Source organism: Danio rerio, chromosome 2 (assembly GCF_049306965.1).
Source record: "Danio rerio strain Tuebingen ecotype United States chromosome 2, GRCz12tu, whole genome shotgun sequence".
Taxonomy (NCBI): domain Eukaryota; kingdom Metazoa; phylum Chordata; class Actinopteri; order Cypriniformes; family Danionidae; genus Danio; species Danio rerio.
The window spans coordinates 60,767,501-60,787,500 of NC_133177.1; the positions used below are offsets into that span (position 1 = coordinate 60,767,501).

At 34.0% G+C, this 20,000-nt stretch overlaps 1 long non-coding RNA gene and 1 other non-coding gene across 5 annotated transcripts in view; both read left to right on the top strand.

Moving 5' to 3' along the window:
• Window positions 1–20,000, top strand: part of LOC100536415 (uncharacterized) — a 63,658-nt gene that overhangs the window by 9,213 nt on the left and 34,445 nt on the right. For 2 of the 4 annotated variants that reach the window (XR_012395326.1, XR_012395327.1), the window contains one exon: window positions 12,296–12,346. This is a non-coding gene — a long non-coding RNA (uncharacterized lncRNA). Of the gene's footprint in view, window positions 1–3,757; window positions 3,910–5,457; window positions 5,688–12,295; window positions 12,347–20,000 lie in introns of those variants that run through there. The other 2 variants (XR_224321.6, XR_012395329.1) reach the window with 2 other exon arrangements.
• mir9-7 (microRNA 9-7) lies at window positions 5,386–5,469 on the top strand. The gene has a single exon (NR_030000.1). It is a non-coding gene; the product is annotated as a microRNA 9-7 (primary transcript).

Genomic DNA, 20,000 nt, shown 5'->3' on the forward strand with positions numbered 1-20,000 from the left:
CATGATTAACTTAATTTAATAAGCTACAATGACCTAAAAACAAATGCTGCCATGACTAACTGATCATAGAATTTTTTTTACAGTGTATATTCGTGTGTGTGTGTGTGTGTGTGTGTGTGTGTGTGTGTGTTGCATGTGATTGCTGGTGTGTGTCGTACAGTTTTAGAGCAACAGGTGCTGTTGAGGCCTTTAATAATCTGTTTTTATTCACTAAAATAAAACACAACATTTAATGTTTTATGCTGCATGATTTCTTAGCTTGGGTTTTATTTATTTATTTTTAAGGAAGCCAATTTTGCAGGAACTGTAGTCCACATGACTGTAAATTAAACATATATTTTTAAGTGCCTCTCGTCTTATTTTCTGGCTTTGACAATTTCTAGCAGTGGTAATTTAAATTATATTTTATATTACGTATTATCTTGTTTATATTATTTATATTACGTATTTAAAAAAGATAATAATAATAATAATTAGTAAAAAAAATATTGGTATGAAGCAGTTACACACACACACACACACACAGAGAGAGAGAGAGAGAGAGAGAGAGAGACACCTCAGAATGTATAGTTTATTCTATTTCTTCATTTTATGCACAAACATATTTCGATTATATCTGACAAGCTGATAAGTGCTCTTGAGGATAAAAAGCTCATAAGATTTTGACGTGTATTTCTGCAACTTTCATACTTTTATACAGTATTTCGCATCAGAATAGACTTATCTAATAAAAAAAAATATAGTTTTTTGACTAAAATGCAACAAAGAAATCTGCAATTACTTGTATATTGTTTCATTATTTTATTTATAATATATTTATGATTTTACTTGAACAAAAACACGTTTCATACCTTGTTTTAGAAGGAAACAAAAAGTTAGATATTCATGATTTAATACAGCGTTTATATATATAAACACTGTATTAAATCACCAGAAAAGCTGTATTTTAAGATGAGCGTAAATCGTATTATATTCCTTAAAACGCAAACAAATCAGTTACAAGGGAGAAAACGAGCAGAAAAATAGCTACATAAAATGAATGCAAACACAATAAATTTCCTAAAATGATTACATTAATTTCGTCTAAATTTTAGTTGGTTTATTTATTTAGAATTAGTGTAGTTTTTTATACTAAGACGCACGTCGGGTCAAATTTCATGACAAAAGGACATCTCAAATTTCATTACAAAAACAAAATATGGGGCTTAATACCGTCTAAAATGCTCTTTCATACAGAAATAATACCAAAACACCTTATACATGTAACCTTTTCTAATAATGCACACAAATACAGAGTCAATAAAACAACTAATGAAGTGTCTTTGTGTTGTAAATGGTTTTACTGAGCTCATTAAATCCTCCTTTTTCCCCCTTTCTCGTAAATTCTGATGCTCGGATTGAACAGCATCATTTCCAGCTGAGGGTTTCCTAAAAACATCAACACCGCAAACTGAAGACTCGCTATTATTTTTCTGGACTGATTTAAGCTCGTTTTATGTTGTGTATGTCTGCAAGAACATGCTGTCTCAGTGTGTGTGCATGGCACGGTATGTGAATGGAACATTCCACCTGCATGTAAACTAAAGGACACGTGGACGATTCCATTAAGCGTGTGTATATCTCTGATGACGTAGTCTAAAATATTTCACATAAACACAGCATCAGATCACGAACGTCGGTGCAGAGGGGATACAGCTGCGGTCGGAGGTGAACGAAAATGATTTATATTAGGCTATTTATGAGTTTAAATGTATTTTATTAACGTCTACCCTATAACCCAACCATCACAGTGATGTAAAACAGCAATTAAACCAAGTATTGTTCATATTATTTATTAAAATACTCATTAAATTGTATTTTATTAACGTTTACCCGTACTTCAACCCTCACAGTAATGTAAAAAACAGCAACTGTAGCCTGTATTATTCATGTTATTTATTAAATCACCCATTACATTGTATTCTATTAACGTTTGTTCGTACTTTAACCCCCACAGTAATGTAAAAACAGTAATTATACCAAGTATTGTTCATAGTATTTATTAGATTACCCGTTAAATTGTATTTTATTTACATTTACATTTTATTTTGTTTACTTCTAAACCCAACCATCACAGTAATGTAAAAATATTACTTATTGTTTTACAGACTGACATAAATGATGTTGCTCCGCAGCTGTATCCCATCTAGGCTTTTTACAGGCCTCTAAAGTCACGTGGGATCATAAAACCTGTTTATAAATGCTGGAATAATGCAGATAATTGACTCAGAAAGGAGCAAGAGCTTGAGTGGATGATATAGAAACGATTTAGATTGCTCTTATGTGTTATTTGTTTTGTCTTGTTTTAGGGTTTCGCTGGTGTGAATTATCTATATTCAGCTCACGCTGCAGATTGAAAGTCTCACGGTCATTGTCATGTGAAAAGCGCATTCATTGTAGTATTGTTATTGTCATGGTAACGAATGCTATTCACGGAGCTCCTCGGGGCCTCTATGAAAATATGAAACGCATTAAATGAATAACGGGATCAAATGAGAAAAGCAGCATGTGTAGGAGTGTGTGTGTAAGATCTGTGAAAATGTAAGATACATAAATATAAATATTATGTAGATTAATTATTTTATTATTTTAAAATAATCTAAAGGGTTTAAAATGTTACGTAATGCATACTGTTATATAAAGTAAATGCATGCAAAATGTTTTATGAATTTATATAAAGCGCATAAATAGTATAAATGTTTATATTGTATGAAAAAATGCTGGAATTTATTGATAAAAAAATATATATTTTTATTATATTTTAAAAATATATCACACAATATTACAGATATTTTCAAACAATTAATATTTAATGCACATTTATTAATAATTGCAAAATAAATGCATTAAATATTAAATGTTTCAAAATATCTGTAATATTATATGATATATATTTAAAATAATATAAACATATATATTTTTACCAAAAAATTCCAGCATTTTTTCATACAATATAAACATTTATTACTATTATTATTATTATTATTAAATAAACTAAATAGAAAAATACACATTATATAACATTGAATAAAATTATAAATTTAATAAAATACCAGTTCAATATTAAAAATTTTATAAATGTTATATTACAGCATATAAATATTTTTTAATTATAATTAACTATACATAAATGCATATATTTTTTAATTATAATTAAATGTTTTTATTTATATGCTGTATTATAATGTTTTTAATATTTAATTAATCCACAGTTCATATTAAAAATATTACATATGTTATATTTCAGCTTATAAATAAAAATATTTAATTATAATTATCAATCCTTATGTTTATATCTGTTAATTAGAATAAAATGTTTTTATGTATATCCTGTAATATAACATATCATATTTTTTATATTAATTAATCCATAGTTCATACTAAAAATGTCATATGTTCTATTACAGCATATAAATAAAAAAATGTAATTATAATTAACCATACATTACACACATAACACACAGTAAAACCAATATATATAATTTTTATATATATCAGGGATCAGAACCATTTATAGTCAACATATATATATATATATATATATATATATATATATATATATATATATATATATATATATATATATATATATATATATATATATATATATATATAAACAGCAGCAGTCTTTTTCACATGTAGAGATATAAAAGGGCTGTAATGAGAGTATGAAGAGGTGGAGTCTGAGCATCAGGGCTGGACTCTTCATTTGTAAAGAGGTCAGTCGCTGCTGTTCTGAGGACTGTCAACATGTGCTTCATCTGCACTCCTATATTCAGCTCTTTCTGCCTTTATTTAAACACAAACCTGCACTCTGTGGATTAGTAAAGCTTGTGAAGTATGCCAATGACTTGAGCATCAGACAGTAAGGTATGTTGATGTAGTTTCACTTCAACATTAAACACTGTAATATATGCTGGGTTGTTTTATAATGTTAAACCCAATTATTAAGTCAAAAAAACTGAATATAAATTGAATTAAACGTTGAGCTTGTCCATATTTGACCCAATGGTGTTTTGAGACCACCCAGCATTTGTTAAGAGTGTGATTTGCATCATTAGGGCAAACATGAATTTTACAAACTCTAATTGTTTTAACGGGAGAATTAACAGCGAATGTCAATAACTATATTCTGTTGATCAATGTGCGTGAATAACAGACTGTTCAATATATACTCTCAACAGTGTGTTGGGGTGGGTTTTTATTACAATCATTGGGTTAAAAAGTGTACTTTAAGTATAGTTTAAAAATGTACCAAATATTAAGTTAGTCAATATTTGACCCAACAACTCTACATTTTGTGTGTGCACCCTTAAAAACACAGATTTGGGTTAAATATATATGGACAAATCCAAGCAATGGGTTAATTTTTTAATAAAATATTTAGCCCTATTTAAAGGTTTATTCACAATTTACACAATTGTTTTTTTAAATAGCCAATCATTTTAAGATTGTATACTTCAAATATGGCTGGGTTGTCATTACACTGGGACAAATATGGACAAACCCAACTGTTGGGTATTTAGCTTTTCGTGTGTGTGTACCTGGTTATTATTGTTATTTTAGTCATGAAACAAAAACACTGAGTTTAATTACTGTGTGTGTGTGTGTGTGTGTGTGTGTGTGTGTGTGTGTGTGTGTGTGTTAAAATGAGTTAAAATGTGCGATTTAAAATTTTTTATTGAAAAATTTACCCAATTAATGGGTTTATTCATATTTGACCCAACATTGGGTTACAATAACCCAGAATGTTTTTTAGAGAAAGTAAAGATACTGTTATTATTGTTTTTTTGTTGTTGTTTTTTTGCTGTTTTTCCCTAAAATGTTGATTGTTAAATCTAGTTTATTCTAATAATTTTTTATATTATTTAATATAAATTAAAATAAAAATTCATTATTTATTTATTTAATTTTAATATTTTTTATTATGATATATTATTCATATTTAATTATATATATATATATATATATATATATATATATATATATATATATATATATATATATATATAATTAACTCAGTTTTTTATTATACATGTTATTTTTATGTAAACTTTATAAATGCTTTAGCAATGCATTTGTCATGCCAATCATACTGAATTAAGAGAAAGTGCGCGTGTATGTGTGCGTGCATGAGATATACTAATTAACCTATAACGCTTGCAATGCAAAAGCATCTGAATTAGAGCACTTTTAAGCGTTCGCTGTTGCTTTATGAGAGCGATCACCGAGTGTTGAAGCAGTCCAGCATGTGTGTGAAGCTGATTCTCAATAATCTGACTGCACATGTGACCAAACAAACACTGACTCCATCCGGAGCGCGCGCGCGGCCCCTTTAACGCGCACGGGTTAGTTTTTCTCTTTGGTTATCTAGCTGTATGAGTTATGAAATATCATAAAGCTAGAGAACCGAAAGTAGAAACTATACCTACAGACTTCATGACGCGCAGAGCCGAGCAGCGGAGACGCGGACACGGAGACGCGCACCGAGTCTTTTGTGGACAGAATTGCAGGCATTGTATGTGCGCGGAGCCCACTGATCTGCACTGGAGCGCGTTCTATATAGAACAGCGGTGGATTCCAATAATGACGTGCAGTGTGTTGATGGAGCGCGTGGACGCGAATATGAGCACGCGTGTTTATTTCAGGTGTTTGACTGCTCAGCTTGGGGCCTTTGACAGTTTTGCTCGTGTGTGTGTGTGTGTGTGTGTTGTGTTGGTCTGGATTGCACCTGCTGGAAATATCGCTGTCCGGTTTTTGTGTCACGATGTCGGTTAACGGAGCCGCGGATCTGGCTCACATCTTGTTTTCTGCTATGTGTAAATAGTGAACCACGCTGAAAGTTTCCTAGTGATTCAGTGCATGCATTCATACGAGTCTCATCTACATTTCTGTCGGCTGTAAACACATTAACAAATGAGAGTCTTTCTAATTTAGCAGAATTAAGAACTGCATGAGCATGATGTATTTTATGTGCATGTCATTATGACAAATATTACAGTAAATGCTATAGTTTATAGTGTTTTTGAAACATACTATAAGTTATGAATTAATCTGTTGTGGTAGTTAACACAGCAACTACTAATATAAACAAACTAACCATCATGACAAATACTACAGTAATTTATAGTACATACTACAGTGTTTTGAACCATGCCATTTATTATAATGGTGGCTATTTATTATAACTCTTTATTAATGAATGCTCAGCATACTGTAGTATTACCTATTGTGAACTGATAAACAGTAATAAATACTGTAGGATACTTTAGGTTTTACTGTAGTAAACTGCAGTGCATTTGAAGTATAAGTATAATCTACCCTTCAACAGTTTTGGGCCATTTGTTTACATCACTATAGGCTAGTTGTTGTGTTACCATATAGCAACTAGAATCACCACAACAGTAATTTCTACAAGTTACTACAGTATTTTTTCATGCGTGTTTATAGAACTGTATATATTACACTACAACACCCCAGTTTACTGTAGTAAAAACTAAAGTATCATACACTATACAGTTAATCAGTTCACTATAGTTAATACTACAATAGCATTCATTAACAGTTGTAAATACTTTAATATATAGTAAAATACATTTTACTATAGTATAGTTCAAAATACTAGTGTTTACTATACATTACCATAGTGTTTTTCATGTATGTGGAGTATAGGGCATAGGCTAAATGAATCAGAAATCTAGAATTGGTCATAAATGAATTGAAGTGGGCTTGTGATTTATGATAACTGATCATAATGTACACAAATATTACACGGTTTACACAAAATACAAGCACTGGATGAGTGTATGCACATACAATACATGTAACCCATATAACATAGTTATTATACCAGCAAACAGGGAACGTTCTGACAAGGTTATCTCAATTTTAAGAACAAAGATACATCAGTAACATTAATATGATGATCATTAAAATATATCTGGGTTTTATAGATGAATGATATTATACATTGTTAATAGGGTGTTATTATTAAATTTAGTACTCATATAGTGTATATTAGTGCTTTCAGAACATCTAAATGTGAGCATTCAAAATATTATATTAAGCAAAAATACCAAATGAAATGTTAATGAAATCTTTAATGTTTGCTATAATGTTTTGTAGACAATTTAAGCTTCATAAATTAATATTCTGAACTAGCAAACATTCTTTACACCAGTTGACAAAAATTCCTCATTAAAATCTTCTATGCAAAAACTGATAAACATACATACAAACCGACTTAAAAGCAGTTGTGAAATATTAAACGAGTGCACACGCTTTTGTTGAACCAGTTGGTTAACATAAATTCAGCCTATTTTATAAAACTGTATTCAATAGCAGAATGTGTGCAGAAAAACTACATTACCCATCATGCCGTTTAATCAATTAAACAATCAGAGACTAGAGACCAAATGTGCCAAAACAAATCTTTAGCCCCTCCCACTCCACTGAAGCATCTCAAATATATTTAAAACAAACTGTATTTAATAGCAGAATTTGTGCTAATCAAGTTAACCAATCAGAGTAGCAGCGAACAAAGTGCGCCAAAACAGATTTAAACCCCTCCCACTTCACAAATGTTTTTAAAAACTGTATTTAATAGCAGAATTCGTGCAGAAAAACTACATTACCCATAATGCTGTTCAAGCAATTAACCATTAAGAGAGTAGCAGTGAGCAAAGTGTGCAGAAACACATTTTAGCCCCTCCCACTCCACTAAAGCGTCGCAAATATATTTGAAGCAAACTATTTATTAGCATGATTTGTCCAGATAAAATACATTACCCATAATGCCAAACAGTTAACCAATCAGAGTAGCAGTGAGCAAAGTGCACCAAAACAGAACATTAGCCCCTCCCACTCAACAAAAGCACCTCAAATATATTTTAAAAACTTTATTTAATAGCAGAATTCATGCAGAAATAACTACATTACCCATAATGCTGTACAAACAATTAACCAATCACAGAGTAGCAGTGCTGAGCTGTGTGCAAAAACACATTTTCAGCCCCTCCCACCCCATCGAAGCTTCGCAAATATATTTAAAACAAACTATTTAATAGCAGAATGTGTGCAGAATAAAATACATTACCCATAATGCTGAACAGTTAACCAATCAGAGAGTAGCAGTGAGCAAAGTGCACCAAAACAGATTTGTAGCCCCTCCCACTCAACCAAAGCATCTCAAATATACAAAAACTGTATTTAATAGCAGAATTCATGCAGAAAAACTACATTACCCATAATGCTGTACAAACAATTAACCAATAAGAGAGTATCAGTGAGCAAAGTGCACCAAAACATATCTTTAGCCCCTCCCACTTCACTAAAGCATGGCAAATATATTTTTAAAAACTGTATTTAAAAGCAGAATGCGTGCAGAATAAAAGACATTACCCATAATGCTGTTCAAACAATTAACCAATCAGAGTAGCAGTAAGCAAAGTGTGCAGAAACAGATTTTCAGCCCCTCCCACTCCACTGAAGCATTGCAAATATATTTAAAACAAACTATTTAACAGCATGATTTGTGCAGGTAAAATGCATTACTCATAATGCTGAAACGACTAACCAATCAGAGTAGCAGTAAACAAAGTGCACCAAAACAGATGTTTAGCCCCTCCCACTCCACAAATGTATTTTTAAAACTGTTTTTTAGCAGAATGTGAGCAGAAAAACTACATTTCCCATAATGCTCTGCAAACAATTAACCAATCAGAGTAGCAGAGCAGTGCGCCAAAACAGATCTTTAGCTCCTCCCACTCCACTTAAGCATCACAAATTTATTTTTTAAAAACTGTATTAAATAGCAGAATGCGTGCAGATAAAAAATTACCCAAAATGCTGTACAAACAATTAACCAATCAGAGAGTAGCAGTAAGCAAAGTGTGCAGAAACACAATTTTAGTCCCTCCCACTCCACTGAAGCATCGCAAATATATTAAGAACAAACTATTTAATAGCATGATTTGTGCAGAATAAAATACATTACCCATAATGCTGAACAAACTATTAACCAATCAGAGAGCAGTGAGCAAAGTGCACCAAAACAGATCTTTAGCCCCTCCCACTCCACAAATGTATTTTTAAAACTGTTTTTTAGCAGAATGTGAGCAGAAAAACTACATTACCAATAATGCTCTGCAAACAATTAACCAATCAGAGGGTAGCAGAGAGCAGTGCGCCAAAACAGATCTTTAGCTCCTCCCATTCCACTTAAGCATCACAAATATATTTTATAAAAACTGTATTTAATAGCAGAATGCGTGCAGAAAAAAATACCCAAAATGCTGTACAAACAATTAACCAATCAGAGAGTAGCAATAAGCAAAGTGTGCAGAAACACAATTTTAGCCCCTCCCACTCCACTGAAGCATCGCAAATATATTAAGAACAAACTATTTAATAGCATGATTTGTGCAGAATAAAATACATTACCCATAATGCTGAACAAACTATTAACCAATCAGAGAGTAGCAGTGAGCAAAGTGCACCAAAACAGATCTTTAGCCCCTCCCACTCGACAAATGTATTTTTTAAAACTGTATTTATTAGCAGAATGTGAGCAGAAAAACTCCATTACCCATAAGGCTGTTTTAACAAATAACCAATCAGAGTAGTAGCTAGCAAAGTGCACCAAAACAGATCTTTAGCTCCTCCCGCTCGACAAATGTATTTTTTAAAACTGTATTTAGTAGCAGAATATGTGCAGAAAAACTCCATTACCCATAAGGCTGTTTTAACAAATAACCAATCAGAGAGTAGTAGCTAGCAAAGTGCACCAAAACAGATCGTTAGCCCCTCCCACTCCACTTAAGCATCTCAAATATATTTTAAAAAACTGTATTTAATAGCAGAATGCATGCAGATACATTACCCATAATGCTGTACAAACAATTAACCAATCAGAGAGTAGCAGTGAGCAAAGTGCGCCATAGGATTTGTAGCCCCTCCCACTCAGCTGAAGCATCTCAAATGTAAATATATGCACATATTTTGCAATAAGCATGAAACATTGTGTCTATGGTAACCAGAAAATTTAAACTAATACTCTTACATTTCTTGTTTTTAATTTGACCATGTCATTCGCAATGATTCATGGGATTGTAGTTCTTTTCCTTATTAAATCTGTTCAGTTCACAGTTTTATGGTTATTTTTTGTCTGATTTTGACAAACAGTGTGTGTTTGCTTTAAATCCAATAGTATAATATTATGATTGTCCTTATTGTGGGTTAATTTGGCGCATGGTTTAAAACGTTTAATGAAGACTATACTTGCCTGAATGCATGATAAATATATGCAATGCTCATCTCAGACTGTCAATACACGAGACATTTTATGCATTTTAAAGGCTTATTGTATATTTATAGGATGAATTAGTGTGCATGTGTTGATTTCATGCTTCATTCATGATAATAATATTCAGCTTTCGTATTCTTTATATCAAGAAAGTGTCAATGGACTGACGTACAAATTGATTTATGAAGCATGTCAGATATTATGATGCTATTACTGTAGCTGTTTATGTTGGATAATGTCATGTATGGATTTTAAAGCCTGATATGGATATCTACACATCATCTCTGGATAGATGAATAGAAAATAATATCATGTTTAAAAATGATTCTTCATGCAACACACAGCTGGTGATGATCATTTAAATGCACTGTAAAAACCCAAAATATGCCAGTGATCTGGATTATGCATTAGCAATGAGTCTTTTTATTTAACAGAATCAGAATCGAAAAATGCATGAGCATGATATACTTCATACCCTCGTGAAAAAAAATACTATAGTCATTAGCATAAATACCATAGCGTGTTTGAACCATGCTATAGTAAACTGTATTATAATGTATTTATTAATTACTACTCCAGCATACTGTAATGTTAACTATTTAACTGGCAAACTGTAATAAATACTGTAGTATACTTTAGTTTTTACATCAGTAAACTGTGGTATATAGTAGCATAATATAGGATAATATACCCCGTTGTCATGAAAAACACAGTATTGGGTCATTTGTTTTTAATGCCGTAGCTGTCGTGTTACTGTAGTTGTTGTATTACCATAGCAACTGCAGAATCAACACAACAGATCAATTACTATAGTTGTTGTGCTACCATGGTAACTGCAGAATCACCACTACAGATAAATTATTTTTGTTGTTGTGTTACCATAGCAACTGTAGAATCACCACAACAGATCAATTACTATAGTTGATGAGTTACCATAGTAACTGCAGAATCACCACAGTAGATCAATTACTACAGCTGTGGTTGTGTTACCATAGTAACTGTCGAATCACCACAACAGATCAATTACTATAGTTGATGAGTTACCATAGTAACTGCAGAATCACCACAGTAGATCAATTACGATAGCTGTGGTTGTGTTACCACAGTAACTGTGGAATCACCACAACAGATCAATTATTGTAGCTGTACCATAGCAACTGTTACCATAGCAACTGCAGAATCACCACAACAGATCACTTATCGTAGTTGTTGTTACCATAGAAATTGTAGAATCACCACAACAGATCAAGTACTGTAGTTGTTGTTACCATAGCCAGTTTAGAATCATCACAATATATCAATTAAAGTAGTTGTGATACCATAGCAACTGTAGCATCACCATAACTGATCAATTATTGTAGCTGTACCTTAGCAACAGTTATAGCAACTGCAGAATCACCACAACAGATCAAGTACTATAGTTGTGTTACCATAGCAACTGCTGAATTACCACAACGGATCACTTACTGTAGTTGTTGTTACCATAGCAACTGTAGATTCACCACAACAGATCAATTACTGTAGTTGTTGTTACCATAGCAACTGTAGATTCACCACAACAGATCAATTACTGTAGTTGTTGTTACCATAGCAACTGCAGCATCACCACAACAGATAAATTACTGTAGTTGTTGTTACCATAGCAACTGTAGAATCACCACAACAGATCAATTACTGTAGTTGTTGTTACCATAGCAACTGTAGAATCACCACAACAGATCAATTACTGTGGTTGTTGTTACCATAGCAACTGTAGAATGACCACATCAGATTAACTCAAGTACTTTACTATATAGGATGGTTCCAAAACACTACAGTATTTACTATAGGGTTACTATTGTATTATTTTAATCGTATTTTTCTAACGCTACATTAATAAAAACATCAAGTATGTCAGCGATGTGGTTTATGATATCGATGTATTAATTTAAAATGTTTTGATTGTAATTTCAGCATGTGCCGAAAGCGTGTCAGCGATGTTGAGCTCAACTTCAGCCCATACAGGTAATGCAAAACTACCTACTGTTTCATCTACTGCCGCTGAATCTGTTTTAAAACTCACAGTACATGCATCATATATCTTAATATGCGCTTCATAAAGATAATTCTACAGCGCGGTTTGCCTAATTTGATTCAGTTTTTTTCTCAGTACAGCTCTAAAATAGCATTAGGATGCTAATGTTGTGATTTACATTTGTGTGCGTTTGTGAGTGTGTGTGTTGATCTACGGCTGTATTTTGCTTAGAGGGTTTCTATTTCATTTTTCTGAATTTACAAGCCAGTAGAAACTAGATTTGTGCTTTAAATGCATGTTGCCAGATAAATGCTTTATATCAGCACTGTTATGAACAAAAAAACAGCGGGTGTGATAAAAAAAACTGCAGAATAAACTAGGATTGTTCAATTAAACTGCTTAAATTGAGCATATTTGTTGTATTTTCTTTATGAAATCATCCCTGATGGAGTCAGTCAGGCTTAGTGTTTATAATCAGTAATAAAAAATAGAAAATGTTTCACCACGAACTCCAGATCTTTGTGTACTGAAAACTGTGTGAAGTGGATACCTGTAAATCTAAGCTGCTCTGAATTTACTATTTTTATTATGATCTTCACATAATAAGTTGAAGTGTATATATATATATATATATATACATACACTTCCGGTCAAAAGTTTGGGGTCAGCCTTTTCCTGCTGACCATGGCTGCATTTATTCCATCCAAAATACAGTACACATAGTAAAATAGTGAAATGTTATTGCACTATAAAATAACTGATCAAAAGTAGTTCATAATTTAATGTAATAATTTATTCCAGTGATTTCAAAGATGCATTTTCAGCTTCATTACTCCAATCTTTAGAGCTACATGATCCTTCAGAAATCACTCTAATATATTGTTATTATTAATGGCAATATTAATAAAAACAATGACTGGAGTAATAATTTTATTCGAAACTACATACAATAAGAAAGCAGTTAGTTTAAATTGTAATAAACATTTACCTTTTTTTTCACATTTAATACATGCTGGCTTGATGAACAGAAAAATTTTCTTTAAAAAAGAAAACAGAGAAAAAAAACTGACCCCAAACTTTGACCGTTGACACACACTGTGTGTGTATATTATATATTGCTGGATAAGTTGGCGGTTCATTCCGCTGTGGCGACCCCAGATTAATAAAGGGACTAAGCCGACAAGACAAATGAATGAACAATTTTAAGGTCAATATTATTAGCCCCTTTAGGCTAGATATTTTTTCAATAGTCTTCAGAACAAACCATTGTTATACGATAACTTGCCTAATTACCCTAACCTGCCTAGTTAACATAATTAACTTAGTGAAGAATTTAAATGTCACTTTAATCTGCATAAAAGTGTCTTGAAGAATATCTAGTCCAGGTGTGCTCAATCCTGTTCCTGGAGATCTACCTTCCAGCAGATTTCAGTTGCTACCCATATTAAACACACCTGAACCAAATAATTAGGACCTGAACACCACATGATAATTACAGGCAGGTGTGTTTAATATGGGTAGCAACTGAAATCTGCTGGAAGGTAGATCTCCAGGAACAGGATTGAGCACCCTTGATCTAGTCTAACATTGTGTGCTGTCATCATGGCAAAGATAAAAAAAAAAAAATCAGTTCTTAGAAATTAGTGAAACTATTATGTTTAGAAAAGTTTTGAAATAAAACTCCTCTCCATTAAACATAAATTAGGGGAAAAATAAATTTCTGACTTCAACTACACACACACACAATATATATATATATATATATATATATATATATATATATATATATATATATATATATATATATAAATATATATATATATATATATATATATATATATATATATATATATATATATAAATGTGCATATATAAATTAAATATTTCATGTAATAAAATTATATATAAATACATAAAGAATACAAAACCAAAATATTTAAATATATATTTAGATCTACTTATACAGTTAAAACCAGAAGTTTACACACCCTCTAAGAAAAGGAGCATAACCATGTTTTTAAATGTCTGATGGTAAATCATACTAAACATTTAATATTTTAGGTCCATTAGGATTACCTAAATGATTTACATTTGCTAAATGACAGAATAATGAGAGAATTTTCATTCTTTCTTTCTTTTTTTTTTTTTTTTGAGAATTGTTTATTAATTTCTAGACAGTCAAAAGTTTACACACATTTCCTTGGTATTTTTTTAGCTTTGCTTTCAAACTGTATAACTTTGGTCAAATGTTTTGGGTCTCCTTCCACAAGCTTCTCACAATAGTTTGCAGGAATTTTGGCTCATTCCTCCTGACAGAATTGGTGTAACTGAGTCAGATTTGTTGGCTGTCTTGCTCGCACAAGCCTTTTCAACTCTGCCCACAAATTTTCTATAGGGTTGAGATCAGGGCTTTGTGATGGCCACTCCAAAACATTCACTCTGTTGTCCTTAAAGCACATTTGAACTGATTTGGCAGTATGCTTAGGGTCATGGTCTGTTTGGAAGACCCATTTGCAGCCAAGTTATAATTTCCTGGCTGATGTCTTGAGATGTTGCTTCAGTATTTCTACATAATGTTATTTCTTCATGATGCCATCTATGCTGTGAAGTGGACCAGTCCCTCCTGCAGCAAAACAGCCCCACAACATGATGCTGCCGCCCCCATACTTCACAGTTGGGATGGTGTTCCTAGGCTTGTCAGATTTCCCCTTTGTCCTCCAAATGTAACACTGCTCATTATGGCCAAACAGTTCAATCTTAGCTCCATCAGACCACAGCACATGCCTCCAAACAATAGTATTTTCCCAGTGTCATTTAGCTTATTGTAATCTTGCATTGTTGTTGATTCTAGCTTGTTGATTTTTCCATGTTGTCACACAAGGAAGCAGTGTGTTTAAGCTTTTACTTCAATATTATTCTACAGTTGTGGCTCACATTAACTCAAATGTGGTCAATCAGCCAATCAGAGCTTTTTCAGAGGCAGAATAATCTTATTGTATGTAAACTTTACTTAGCAGTGCTAAAGCTGTATATCAGCACTGGTGCGAGGATGGCAAGGCCGCAAGCCTCACATTTTAAGATTATAAGGCTGAACATGACATGAAATGCCATCCGTTTACAGACATTTCCCCCTACAGTCTGTTAGAGTCTACAGTATTTCTCTGTTGGCGTCGTAATTGTGACGGGTGCCAGGTGTCACGGGGTTTACCCGGAGACTTTAAGGAATAAAAAAAGGAGACAGAAACTATTTCGCTCTTCCTATTGGCCTTTATGCGTTTCTCTCAAGACACTCAAACATCCGTCACAAAATAAAATGCTACATTATTGAAATAAAGAATGATACAGCGGTAGAGCGACCATCACACACTTCCTAGAGCTCACCAGAACTGAACTGAGCTCCCATACATGCATGCTTACATCTCAAAAGTAAAACAAAAACAGAAGGAGGGGACATTTATACACAATGCATATCAAACATTAAGCGACCGTTACAATATTACAATAATTAACCTCGAAAAAAGCAGCGCAATCAATAATCTTACCTGACTGCTGTTGTGTTTGCGTTAAGGAGGGACGAGGCTTAATCCAGTTTCTTATTCGCAGCTTCTTATTGACTTTACCCGGTCCACCTTAAAACCGTGACGCTTCTGTTTTTCAGCTTCGCGCTCCCAGAAAACACAACAGTTTAAATCTAAGCAAGGGCTTTTTATGCGGTCCTGGCGCCATCTAGTTGATAGACAACGTTAACTGTCTTTGGTCTACTACACACTATGGCAGGCTAATGGCTAGGGGTGTCAAAATTAATCGTTTCTTCGGTGCACCGCGATGCAGACGAGGACAATTCAATATCGGTTCAGTAATAATCATAACCGGTTATTACTGATGTCATTTACCTTATATGCGCTCTGTCGTGAGGAAGGCGATCGCGAGTATTTACAACGCTCTAACTACTTAAAACTCATAAACTGTGCACAATTTCACTGTGTGTGTTTGCTGGATCAGTCTTTCACTGACATATACAACAATAGCCCCTATTTCACTGAGATCGAGAGAATGAAAGTACTCCATTTCTCTCTGTCTTTCTCTCGCTCTCTCTCTCTCTCTCTCTCTCTCTCTCTTACACACACACACACACACACACACACACACACACACACACACACACACACACACACACACACACACACACACAGTGGCCCATTTGACCTGCTGGCGTGGCTTTTCTCCTCTCGGCTGTTTTACAGCGTTACTTCTGGATAAAGAAACGAGCGCATGTCTGCAGAGTTTTCTCCACCCTGTCTATCATACATCAGCTGTGAGATCACACAAGAGCCAATCGCAACCATTTTTGTTGAGGGTGTGACCAATCAAAGAGGTGTAAGAGAACTAGACAAGGATCAGAAAGTGAGCTGGATGTTTATATTTGTTTATATTATTTGCTAAATGCTCGTTTTGTTTAAAGTTACAGTTTATATATCTGACTGTTTGTATTAAATGACAAAATTGTATTAAAAATAATATATAAATATAAATATATTCATACATTTTAATACAAGAACTGCTGCTGTGAAGAAAATATAAAACTGTGTATGAAAAGCACCGTCAATGCACCGTGATGTACCAAAATATCGAACTGAACCCAATCGATGACATGATAATCGTAACCGAACCGTGAAACTAGTGTAGGTTCACACCTCTACTAATGGCCGCCGACGCGCTGTCTCTCAGAAATTGTAAATATTTTAAAATAGGCACTATTATTACAAATAAACTGCATAGTTGCAATCTAAACAACTGCATTCTCCACTAAAAAGCCTCAAAATTATATTATGTTGTCTAACAAATGTAATATTTGTCAAACTGGAGTGCCTCTGCTTGTTGCTAGCTGTGTGTGGGCAGAGTAATACACAATGAGTAAAAAGGCTGTATGGATGCTGATATTACTTAAATATTTTACCGCTATCAGCCAATCAGATTCGAGAACCAGAAAGAACTGTTGTGTGTGTATATATATATATATATATATATATATAGAGAGAGAGAGAGAGAGAGAGAGAGAGAGAGAGAGAGAGAGAGAGAGAGAAATTAGTGCAGTCAAACAATTAATCACGATTAATCTTTTGACAGTACTCATTTCTACAAACGACTATGAATGCAAACATGTGCACTGATTTGAGGACAGTTTAATTTTAGTGTTGATCATCAAAATGACAAGAATATTTCAGATTCACTGCCTGAGACGACTCTTTCCTGAAAGCATGCACAGAACCTTAAACACTGCTTGTTCAGTGCTAAACAACATCTAAACCCCACAGTTATTGAAGCGATCTCTCTGAATCTGCTCTTTGTGACGCTGAAACCAGTGTTTTGGGATGGTGTGTGTGTGTGTGTGTGAGAGGGATGGAGTGTGCAGAAAGCGGCGCTCTTTAACATTGCTATGCAAACGAGAGTGTGAATAATGAGATGTATTTATGAAGGGCCGATGAAAGGGGGACCCGGGGCCTCCATTGGAGCCGCGCAGCTGTGAAAAGAGTGGGCTTCTTTTTCCCACGGCCGGCCAGACACAAAACCAGCCCTCGGCCCGCCAGGGTCACGTCACACACACCGCTAATATATACATGCCCAGAAAGAAGAAGAACATATCCTCGTCATGCTAATTAACGAGATGTCTGACGAGACACACACACACAGACGGAGCTGATGAGCTGTGCATTTCAATGTGTGTGTGTGTGTGTGTTTGAGCGATATTTACTAATGCATGATGATGTGAGGATTTATTATAACAATTAAGTCACCTTCACTTATTATTTGTTGTTTATATTATTAGAGTTTATTATATTATTAGAGTGTTCTGATACGTTACAAAAATATGCACATGCTCAACACACACACAAACACGCACGCATATACACACACAGACAGACTGACAGACAGAGAGACAGACAGACAGAGACAGACAAAAACACCCACATGAACAGACAGAAACACACACAAAGAAAAACAGACAAATAGAAGCACACACACACACACACACACTGATAGAAACACACAAAGAAAAACAGACAAAACACACACACACAGAAATAGAAACAAACACTAAGATAAATAAAAACTCTCACACACACAGACAGACTGACAGACAGAAACACACACACTCCTGAACAGACAGAAACATAGTACACACACAAAGAAACAGAAAGATAGAAACACAGTCAGATAGAAAAATACACAGACAAAACATACACACACAGACACACAGACAAAAAACACATACACACACACACACACACACACAAAGAAACAGAAAGATAGAAACACACAGTCAGATAGAAAAATACACAGACAAAACATACACACACAGACAAAAAACACATACACACACACACACACACACACAAAGAAACAGAAACACACAGAATGAGAAACACACACACACACAGAAACAGAAACACACAGAATGAGAAATACACACACACAAACACACACACACACAGAAACAGACTGAATGAGAAAAAACAAACACACATGCACACACACACACTCGGAGAAACACACAGGCAGAAACACATAGAAAGAAACGCACACAGAAAGAAACAGAAACACACACACACACACAAAGAAACAGAAACACACACAGAATGAGAAAAACACACACACACACACGCACACACAGAAACACACATACACACTCAGAGAAACACACACACACACACACACACAGACAGACACACACAGAATTAAACACACACACACAAACACACACACAAAGAAACAGAAACAGACACAGAATGAGAAACACACACATACACACACACAAACACACACACACACATAAAAACAACCATACACACTCAGAGAAACACACAGACAGAAAGATGCACACATACAGAAACACACACAGAAAAAAACAGATAGAGAGAAAAACACACACACACACACACAAAGAAACATAGAAACACACAGTCAGATAGAAAAATACACAGACAAAACATACACACACAGACACACAGATGCGCAGACAGAGACACATACACACACACACACACACACACAAAGAAACATAGAAACACACAGTCAGATAGAAAAATACACAGACAAAACATACACACACAGACACACAGACGCGCAGACAGAGACACATACACACACACACACACACACACACACAAAGAAACAGAAACACACAGAATGAGAAACACACACACACACACACACACACACACACAGAGGCAGAAACAGAAACACACTGAATGAGAAAAAACAAACACACATGCACACACACACACTCGGAGAAACACACAGGCAGAAACACATAGAAAGAAACACACACAGAAAGAAACAGAAACACACACACACACACACACAAAGAAACAGAAACACACACAGAATGAGAAACACACACACGCACACACAGAAACACACATACACACTCAGAGAAACACACACACACACACACACAAAGAAACAGAAACAGACACAGAATGAGAAACACACACATACACACACACACACACACACATAAAAACAACCATACACACTCAGAGAAACACACAGACAGAAAGATGCACACATACAGAAACACACACAGAAAAAAACAGATAGAGAAACACACACACACACACACACACACAAAGAAACAGAAAC